A 10,767-nucleotide genomic window follows, 5' to 3' on the forward strand; every position below is an offset into this window, starting at 1 on the left:
CCTGCTGTCTCTTGGGGCCTGTAGTTGTTTGTTTTGTTTGTTGGGTTTTTTTTTGTAAATAAAGTTTTATTGAAACACAGCCATGGCTGTTTGTTTTGTGCTGTTTGCTGTTGCTTTCACACTACAAAGTCTGTAATGGCAGGATGGAATGGCAGAAACCCTCTGCCTATTTAGTCACAAATATAAATTATCTGGTCCTTTAGAGAAAAGAAAAAAAAACAGATTATTCTTCCAGAGGGAGCCCAAATGGAAGGAAAGCCACATCACACTATCATGCATTCAGGTGTGCAAAGAGTTTGTCATGTACCCTTATAAGATGAAGACTCCATGTGCTCCTTTTCCATCTTCTCCCTATAGACAGTCATACTGACAAGAAGTAAACAGGTCTATGCAGAATAATGGTGCTAGTGAACCTCACACAATTTCTACTGATTGTGTATTTTGTTTCTTAGAACAAAATATTTATAGAACATATATTTGATCCTCCTTTTTATTTTCCATTCTGTCTCTATGGTAATTATTATCTAACTCTCCTTTGCTGGAAAACACCAGAACGGCGTGGTGCCTGAACCCCATGGGATGCTGTATTGTACTCTCCTCGGTGATGCACTAACCTCAGTGATGCTGTATTGTACTATCAACTAGATCTCTCTAAGAGCCCCATGCTTCTCAACTGTAAAACAGTATTTCTTTTCAGCTAATATGGGGATTAAATGAAATAATTAGTAGCTGGAAGAAAAGACTATACTTAACGTAATTAGGGCTTTCGAGGTACTGTGCTAAGTGCTTTTAGTATGCATTATTTCATTTGACTCTCCCCAAGCATAATAAATGTTGTCCCTTCTCGAGGGCCGAGGCGGGGATATATAGGGACTCCATGTATTCCCTCAGCAAGTATTTAAGTTACTTGGTTTTTAAATCGACAAAATAAACGAGTTGTGCATGGTCCTTCTTGCCTATAATCCCAGCACCCAGTAGGACTGAGTTCTAGGCTATCCCGAGCCACATAGTAAGACCCTGTTTCTAAATAAAGAAATAAATTTGAAGAATACATAATGTTTCAAAATTCATGCACTTTGTATAATGGCTAAAGCAAGCTATTTAACTTATAGACTGCCTTCATTTATCAATTATTTGTGACAAGGACACTAACAATTCTGTCCTCATAGCAGTTTTTAAGTATACAGTACATTTTGAACAGTTTTGTTTCTGTGTATTCTGCTTGCTCTATGGAGACTTTGTATCACCTACTCTGCATCTCCTTCTATGCTCCCACTCCTGCCCCCACCCTGGCCACATCTGGCTTGCGTTACACAGTAACCATTCCTGGACTCTCTTCTTCTCTTGTGCCTGGTTTTGGCATCCAACATGTAAATGGAACCATGCAGCATTTTTTCCCACTTCTGCCTGTTTTGTTTTCTCTTAATGCAGTGTCCTCCAGCTTCGAGCAAGGATAGCATTGCCTCCATTATCTTCGAGACCTGAGTACTACTCCATGAAGTGCTGATGGTTCTTTAGCATCCTGATTTAATTGACTTTGGATATATATGTCACTATTAGTAGTAACTGAATCATTTGCGGGATCTGTTTTTAATTTCTTTGAGGAAAGTTCTTACCATGTTCTCAAATGGCAGCACTAATATATCTCTGCCAATAAGTAAAGGTTCCATTTTTTTTAGCCTCTGGCAATGGGCAAAGAGACACCTTGTTGGTGATGGTATTCTTCTATCAGCCAGAGGCAGAGCAGATGGCAATTCTTTGTTCATCCTAGCTTGTTACCTGGCTTGGTGCAGAGCTGTTTTATGCCTAGCATTCATTAAAAAAAAATCAAACCAAATCAAATCAAATCTGGGGAACACAGCACGTAGAAAGAGGAAGACAGAGAACTGCAGGCTCCCAAGCCACCCACAGACCTGTCCTTTGGTGCATGGCACAGGGCGGAGGGGAGGGGGAGGAATAGATACCTGCATGCTGACATACCATTCAACATGGATGGAAAATGTCACCTAGGAGCCTGCCAGCTGTGTGGCCAGCCTGCAGCTGGAGCCACCACAGTGTGCGATTGTGTCGTGGTCGGATGGGAGAGGAAGAGAAGTGGAGCATCTTGAGCACTGTGAGAAGAGATGGAACTGGAGACTCAAGGATGGAGAGGAGTAGCCTGCTATGCGTGGCTAGCCCTGCCACCAGGAGTCATGGTGAGGTTCCAGTCAGAATTGCCACTTTGGTCCATGTCTGAGTCCATGGCTATGCAGTGGTAGGGGTCAAGAGTTGATATCCTTGACTCATATTACAACTAGAGAACATGGGAATCTCCTCGGTTGGAGGCAGCCACCAGGGACCACGTTGATATCCAGGGGCTGTGTATAACAAGCACTGCCCCTCACTACATGGGATGCTTTAGAGAGTTGGCCCCAAGTCTTACCACTGGCAGCACTCACCTGTGCCTTGCCCAAGCAGCACAGTGGAGCTGGACCTGATGGCAGCAGTGTGGGTGTGTGGGTGAGCTGCCCCCAAAGGTATGAGTGTGGGAGGAGAGCTGACCCCACCACTCATCTGCCATGGGGGAGCATGCATGGGTGCAGAGGTGATCCCCATGCCCAATGCCCCTCACCACCTCTGGCAGTCGGGAAAGCTCCTCACAGAGTAATGAGCTCAGGAGAGCTAGCCCTGCCCCTCACCCTGAGTTGGAGCACTCAGGAGAGTAAGCCCTGAACATCACCTGAACAGCACAGCAGAGCGGACCATGGTGGGGGTGGGGGTGGGGGTGGGGGTAGGTGAGCCAGCTCCAAGGGCTAGAGTGTGGGAGATCTGGTCCTGACAGGCATGTACTATGAGGTGGCATGTGTGTGTAGGGTGCCCTCTCCTCTTGACACCTTCTGAAGTCAGAAGAGCGGACCCTGGGCTCATGAGAGTTGATAAGCTGGCTCTGTCCTTCACTGGCTGCAGCACTTGGAAGAGTGGGCCCCACGCTTTGACTGAGCAGCACAGTGGAGCTGGCTCAGGAGGCATAGGTGCAAATAAGTAGACCCCGAGGGCATGAAACCAGGAGAGCAGTCCCTGATTCCTGCTGATGGCAGCCTTGGATGGTGTAGCCAGGACAGTGCTGGAGAGTTTGCTCTGATGATGCTGATAAGGGAGAGATGATGGGCTGACCAGCTCTGCTACCCCAGGGCCCAGATCCAGTGCTCTGAGGTGGCCCACCCTGAAATCTGTGTCATCTGAGAATGGTCGGGATGCATGAAAGTGCCAGTCCAGCTGTTCCAAAGCTGCAGGATCCCTATGACATACAAGAACATGATAACTGGGAGGAGTGTCAATGAGGATCCAATATTGAAGGTGTCACAGAAGCCAGAGGTCTTGACCCAGATCCACGACTCCAATGGTCTCAGATACGTTGATACATAAGACACACAATACGAACAAACACATTGAGTATGTTTAAAGGTGATAAATGCCGTAGGGAAAATCTAAAATAGGGAAAGGGTGATCGGAAATGCTGGGGGTCGGAATGACAAAGGAGAGGTTATGGATAAACGTGTCCAAAAGGTGTTGACAGAAATGAAGGCTTGGAAGAGGGATGCCAATCAGCCTGATAGACAGCAGGGACAAGCCTCATGGACTCCCTAGGCTTGTTAGCAGAGAGCTAGAAAGCTAAGTTCTAACACACTCCAGAGCTCAAACATACCAACAAAACGTGAGTACCCTGCTTAGGCTTTCTAGGGACATACTCAGGTCTCTGGCTGTTGCCCATATCAGTTCTGGACTTTGCCCTTCCCTGAACATTTCTCTCAGGTCATTGGTCACATGCTAGTCCCTGTCTTTATAATTGGATCGTCTAAGACCCGATGAAGGGTCATGGTTCTACATGGCTGGCTGCACCTCTTTCCCTTCTTGCTTGGGCTACTTGTGACTTCATCTTTTCAGTCTGTCTTTAGAATCTTCTAGACCTTGTAGGTTCCGTGAGCGCTTGGCCTATGAGACATCATGCCTTCTCTTTCCCTGTGTGAAGCCGACAGTTACAGGGTTGTCTTATTTGTGCTGGTTGGCTGAAGGAGGCAGAATGTCTTTCTATCATTTACAGTCCCAGAGCTCTGCTCATGTTTTAAAATATTTATTTGCTAAGAATGTGGGTACACACCTGTCAGGGCTTATGTCTCTTTTCTCATGATTAATAATCTTGAGAAAGGTACCACAGAGATGTTCTCAGAAGTCAAGAGCACTCTCTGCTCTTTCAGGGAGCCGGAACCCACTTTAGACAGCTCACAACTACCTGTACCTCAGGCTTCCTGGGATCTAATACTCACTTCTGGTTTCTACCCATAAAGTATACATCTACACAGATACAAACAAATATACATATACATTAACTAAAAAAAAAATCAAGAAAAGGGGCTGGAGAGATATTCAACAGTTAAAAGAGTATTTACTTCTCTGTCAGAGGACCTGAGTTTGGTTCCTAGCACCATTGTCAGGGTGCTCACATGGGGCTCCAATCCAGAGGATAGAGTGCCTTCTTCTGACCTTCTCAGAGTCCTGCACACATGTGCACAAACTCCCATAAAATTGAAAATAAAATAAACATGTTGAGGCAGGGTCTCAATATGGAGCCAGCCATGTAACTGGATATGTTAACCAGGCTGGCCTCATGCTCACAGTGATCCACCTGCCTCTGCTTCCATAGTGCTGCCTGTACCACTACACTCAGCTAATAGAATAGATCTTGAAGGAATAGAATCCAAGGAAAGTTGTTTCATCTCCAGGGTCACAGGTCATCATCGCCTTGCACCATTGGCTTTAAGAAGATTAAATGGTAGGGGCGACCTAGTCCCTGTATTTTCAGGCATATTCGACTCTCTGCCATTTCTGCATCAGTTAAATGACGATGGAAAATGGAGCCCACCTCATCTGGTTGTTTTGAGGTAAATGTGAAGTGTACACATTAGTGTAGGGCCCGGCCTTGACAGCAGACAGCCTTGTACATATCAGCTCCTGAAGATGGAACGCTGTGTTAGAGAGAGATCGGTTGCCTTTGGCCTAGCTCTGCTGCTTCTTGGTGTGTGCCTCTGGGTGCCAACCCACACTCCCTGCACTGAGAGGGGGGGATGGTGACAGAATGTTGAGTGGCATGTGAGACAAAAGAATACAAAAGTGTAAAAGAATATGCGTCCTTGAATAATAATGCCGATTGCAATATTAAGTGACATGAGACTACATTTATGAAAAGGTTGATATATCATCAGTTTAATTACTGAGTCAGATGAACTGTATAGAACTAAACTGTTCTATAATTTGTCAATATGAGTATTAAATGGGATATATAGATATATGTATACATATATATGTATGTATATATATATATATATACATATATATATATATATGTATGTATATATTAGCAGTAGAAAATTTAATGGACTGATTGTACAAGAGGTTACTATAGTATCAGACACACCAGTGTTAACATTGTTGATGGTCCTGGTGGGATCATAGCACCATCAGCACCTCATCCTTGTTAGGATGCGCTGTTGCCAATGGTGTCTGATGCTCCTGTCCTGGATGCTACCAAGAAAGCACGTAATAGCCCTAATCCAGATCACACCGCATCTTCTCTTAGACATATACTTATCATTCTCTGATTGTCTCTTATTCAATATCTCCATGAACTTTTATTTGAAAGTAGCTCCAGACTGGGTGGATGGCTCAGTTGCCAATGTGCTTGTTTTGAAAGCATGAAGAGCAAAATTCAATCATCAGAATCAATCTAGGAAAAGAAATTGCTGGGCCTGGTGGCACATGTTTGTAGTCCCAGTGCTGAGGAGACAAAGACAGGTCCTGGAGTTTACTGGCCAGCCAGCCTAGCCTTCTACCTGTGCTCCAGGCACATAAGAGGCCCTGTCTCATAAACCAAAATAAATGGTATCTAAGAACAAGAGACAAAGACTTTTCAGGGCTCAACCTACCTGTGCCCCTCCTCACACACAGTCACAAAGACAGTGGCTCTAAACATGAGGACCTCCTTCTGGTTAGGATGGCCAAAGGAAAGTCCTAAGACAGGGGAGAGAGGATGGGGGGTGCCCTGGGCTTGATTTAAGCTTCTGATGAGGCACCCTTCCCTTTGTAAGAGTCTTCTGCCTTGTCCCCAAGTCTGACCCACTAGACTCTGTTCTGTGAGGACAGAAAGTGCCTGTGTAAATTCTTTACCCTCAAGTACCAGCTATCCGTAAATGTCAATAGTTGGGTTTCATGAAATGGATGCTGTGATAAATTGCATTTTATGAAAAAAAAAATCTCCTAAACCTGCCTGGTGCTCTAGCTATCAATAGACAGCCTCAGTCTCTCTGAGCAGTAGTTCTAGACATAAAGGCTCTTAAAACTCCCATCCACAAGCTGTGAGCGTGCCGGGCACGGCTTTCCACTGGATGGTGCACGGGGCCCCAGATGGCTGAGGCTTTTATTTCACAGCACATACATTTCTGAGTTCCAATTAATTGAATAGGGAAAAGCCGTAAACTTCATGCCAGAAGAACCATCTCTTTGACGGAATCCGAAGAGTGCTGAACCAAAGCTCCCTCCCCGCCTCCTTGTTTACGCATGTGAGGCTGAATAGCCATTGTGGCTGATTTTCCCATTGTAATATATTTGGTTCAATAGCTAGGAGTTCTGATGTTGTACACATATAGGCCAGAGGGTCCTGTGGGGAAACATTTTTCCATGACATAATTACCTAGAGCACCATGGGATAGCACAGGAATCCCAAAGATGCCAGCGCTTACATTCCAGGTTGCCTTTCTCCTCTCAAATTCAAAATTTCATTTTCTCACTGTCACGTCTTTCCTCAAAGCATCAATCAAGTTTGTTTTCAACATAAGAGCTCAGATCTGTGGTCCTAAAGATGCCCAGCCCCCTGACCTCCCACCTCTCACACTGAGGCATGGCAGGGAGCGGGAAGAAGCTCTTTCCTTCAGTGGTTCAGCTCATCCCATGTAAAGCCTTTGTGGTTGCTTTTTTTCCACACACCAGGGGCCTTTGGGTGCTCCTCAGCTCTCGTGAGCGTCCTCCCTCATCATCTTGTACAGGATCCAATGTTAGAATCTTGTTTTCTCCCAGGGCTATCTATGTCGTTTGCCAGCTGCCCTAGGGTGGGTTTCCTACGTGGTCCAAGTATGTGTGATTTCTTGAGCTGATCCTCTTAAGACAAACTTGGGATATTGAGCAGATCCCTGGGTGTATCTGAGACGTTAAGTATCTAGGGCATCATCCTCCACTGGATATAGTGGAGTTGGTGACATTTTTGTTAACACTGGCTCCAGAGGGTAGCCAGATGGGGCAGTTCCTCTTCCCCAAGAAGTATGTTGTACCCAGGAACTGCTAAATAAGTAGTCAAGTAATAATTAGGAAAAGGTGTGGTCCACTAACAAAGGGGAAGAGATAGGTACAGGAATGTCTACCCTGTTAACTTGTTGCTTTCAGAAGAACTCTGTAGGGAAAGCTACTATTGGTGTCATTGTGCAGATAAGGCAATTAAGTTTCCAGTCATGTTTCTCAGAAGTAGATGCTACAGCAGGGCTTATATGATTCAATACTTGAGGACTTCTGCTGCAACAATGAAACATAGGGAATACTCCCTAGAGCATTCTATGGTGTCAGCATTACATTAAAAACAAAGTCATACTGTGTGATCTTTTACAAACCCCAGGATCTGCAATGGACAGAGATGTTAAAGTTCCCAGTAAAACAGTGGTTCTCAACCTGTAGGTCACAGCCCATTTGATGGTTAGATGATGCTCTCACACGAGTCATATATCAGCTATCCTGCACATGACATATTTACATTATAATTCATAACAATAGCAAAATTACAGTTATGAAGTAGCAATGAAATAATTTTATGGTTGGGGGGGTGTCACCACAACATGAGGAACTGTATTTAAAAAGGGTCACAGTGTTAAGAAGGTTGAGAGTCACTGCTATAAACGATTTACAAAAATATCCATACATGTTTGTGCCACAATCAAATGAAACTTACTTTAAGTAGTCAAGGCTGGTTGAATATGCCAAATTAGTCATTGGGATCTAACAAATAAGTAAGCTAAATAAGAAAAACTTCGGGCTGGAGAGATGCCTCAGTGGTTAAGAGCACTGACTGCTCTTCCAGAGGTCTTGAGTTCAATTCCCAGCAACCACATGGTGGCTCACAGCCATCTGTAATTGGATCTGATGCCCTCTTCTGGTGTGTCTGAAGACAGCTACAGTGTACTCATACGCATAAAATAAATAAATAAATAAATAAATAATTCTTTTTTTAAAAAAAGAAAAACTCCTAAAATTAAATGACATGTAGAAAAGCATTTTGCAAAATCTAACACCCATATATACATACATGTAAACACAAACACACACACACACACACCCCAATACATTATCTTAGTTAGACTTTTAGTTGCTGTCTAAACAAATGTTTTAATAGGGCCATACCTATTCAAACCTTCCACTCCCTGGCCTCTATAGACTTGTAGCTGTAACATAATGCAATATTAATTTAGTCCGACTTCAAAAGTCCCCACAGTCTATGGCAGTCTCAACAATATTTAAAAGTCCAAAGTCCAGTGTCTCTTCTGTCTTAGTTGCTGTTAAAAGGCACCATGACCACCACAACTCTTATAAAAGAAAACATTTTGTTGGGGCTGGCTTACAGTTTCAGAGGGTTAGTCTGTGCACTAGAGGCAGGAGGCATGGCAGTGTGCACACATATGATGCCGGAGGAGCTGAGAGTTCTACATCTTGAGCCTGAGGCAGCTGGAGACTGTGAGCCACACTGGGCATAGCTTGAGCATAGGAGACCTCAAAGCCTGCCTGTATAGTAACACACTTCCTCCAACAAGGCCACAACCACTCCAACAAGGCCACACCTCTTAATAGTACCACTCCCTATGGGCCAATCATCCAAACAGATGAATCTATGCAGGGGCATATCTATTCAAGTATTTCACTCTCTAGACTCTGTAGGCTTCAAGCCATAACATAGTGCAAAATGAATTCAGTCCAACTTCAAAATAGTTTACGGCAATCTCTACAAATGTTTAAAAGTCCAGAGTTCAATGTTGCTTCTGAGATTCATGTAATATCTCAACTGTAATCCCCTATAAAAACATAATCAAAAAGCAGATCAGATAGTTCCAACAAATAATGACACAGGATCTTCATTGCCATTCTAAAATGGAGGAAAGGGGGCATAGTGAGGAAATACTGCACAAAAGCAAGACAAAAAACCATCTGGGCAAACTCTAGACTCTGCATCTCCATGTCTGACATCAAATTGCTCTTCAGATCTCCAACACCTTTTAGTTATGTTGACTGGAACACACTTCTTTCTCTTGGGCTGGTTCCACCCCCTGTTAGAAATTTTCCTTGGCAGGTTATCCCACAATTCTGCCATCTCTAACATCTTGGGGACTCCAGGGCAATCTAGGCTTCACCTTCATAGCTTCACACAATGGCCTCTCTGAGCTTCCATGTAGGGACACCCCTGACACATGCCTGACCTCAGTGGCTTTCCTTCAGTCTTGGAGGGAGATTTCATAATCACTTATTCTATTCTTGACTCTAAAGCCAGAACCACGTGGCTGAAGCTGCCAAGTTCTGCAGCTAGCTGGGACTGGAACATGGCCTCCTTGATCAATTATATCTTCACCAACTTTCTGTTTTCAATATTTTCCTTCACTGCCTAGGATGGACTGTACTGGACTTTGCTCTGTAGATCACTCTGACCTTGAACTCAGAGATCTGCCTGCCTCTGTCTCCTGAGTGCTGGGATTAAGGGCATGTTCCGTCATACCTGGACCTAAGAGTTATGTAGATCATGACTCTTGGCCTGTAGGCCTGTCTGTCTCTGGGGGATTGTCTTGTTAATTGATGTAGGATGACCCATCTCACTTTGGGCGTTACCATTCCCTAGGCATGACAAAATGAAAGGTATACAAGAGAAGACTGCTAGCTAAAAACAAGCAAGGATATAGGCATCTATTCTCTCTACTCTTTATTGTGGATGTGATTGTTTAAGTTCTTGCCTTGACTTTCCCAGATATGGACTATCTTGGAATTATAAGACAAATAAACTTCTCTTCCATTCTGTGGCTTTTGTCAGGATATTTTATCATTACAGCACAAATAAAACAAGAACACATTATATTCTTAATTGTGAGAAACCTGACATTATCCTCCAAATATCAGGAACAAAGTATGGATATTATTTCCTAACATCCTTATTCAACATATCTATTCAAGCATTTCACTCCCTAGCCTCAATAGACTTGAAGCCATAACATAATGCAAAATGAATTTAGTCTAACTTCAAAATAGTTTATGGCAGTCTCAACAATGTTTAAAAGTCCTGAGTTCAATGTTTCTTCTGAGATTCAGGCAATATCTTAACTGTAATCCCCTATAAAATATTAATTTAAAAACCATAACCAGTGCAATGAGACAAGAAAAAGAAATAAATTGTATATGATGAATGAAAACTCTTTATTCACAGATTATCTTTTAAATACACACACACACACACACACACACACACACACACACAAATTAAAAGAGTCTGCCCAAAAAAAAGAATCACCAGGCCTAAATGATTATATGATTATAGCTAGTTAACAACATCAGGACAGGAGTAACAGTACCAGACTCTCTTAAAAATATGTAAGTATAAGCTTTATATGCAAAAAATGGAGAGATATCAAAAGAACTGTAAGTGGATGGAGACGTGTT

At 43.4% G+C, this 10,767-nt stretch overlaps 1 non-coding gene across 1 annotated transcript; it reads left to right on the forward strand.

The window, feature by feature from the left end:
* Positions 1-1,677: 1,677 nt before the first annotated feature.
* Positions 1,678-1,819, forward strand: LOC114609509. The gene has a single exon (XR_003709540.1). It is a non-coding gene; the product is annotated as a small nucleolar RNA SNORA48 (small nucleolar RNA).
* The last annotated feature ends 8,948 nt before the right edge of the window (positions 1,820-10,767 follow it).

The sequence above is a fragment of the Grammomys surdaster genome, unplaced genomic scaffold (assembly GCF_004785775.1).
Source record: "Grammomys surdaster isolate TR1022 unplaced genomic scaffold, NIH_TR_1.0 128, whole genome shotgun sequence".
Classification (NCBI taxonomy): Eukaryota; Metazoa; Chordata; class Mammalia; order Rodentia; family Muridae; genus Grammomys; species Grammomys surdaster.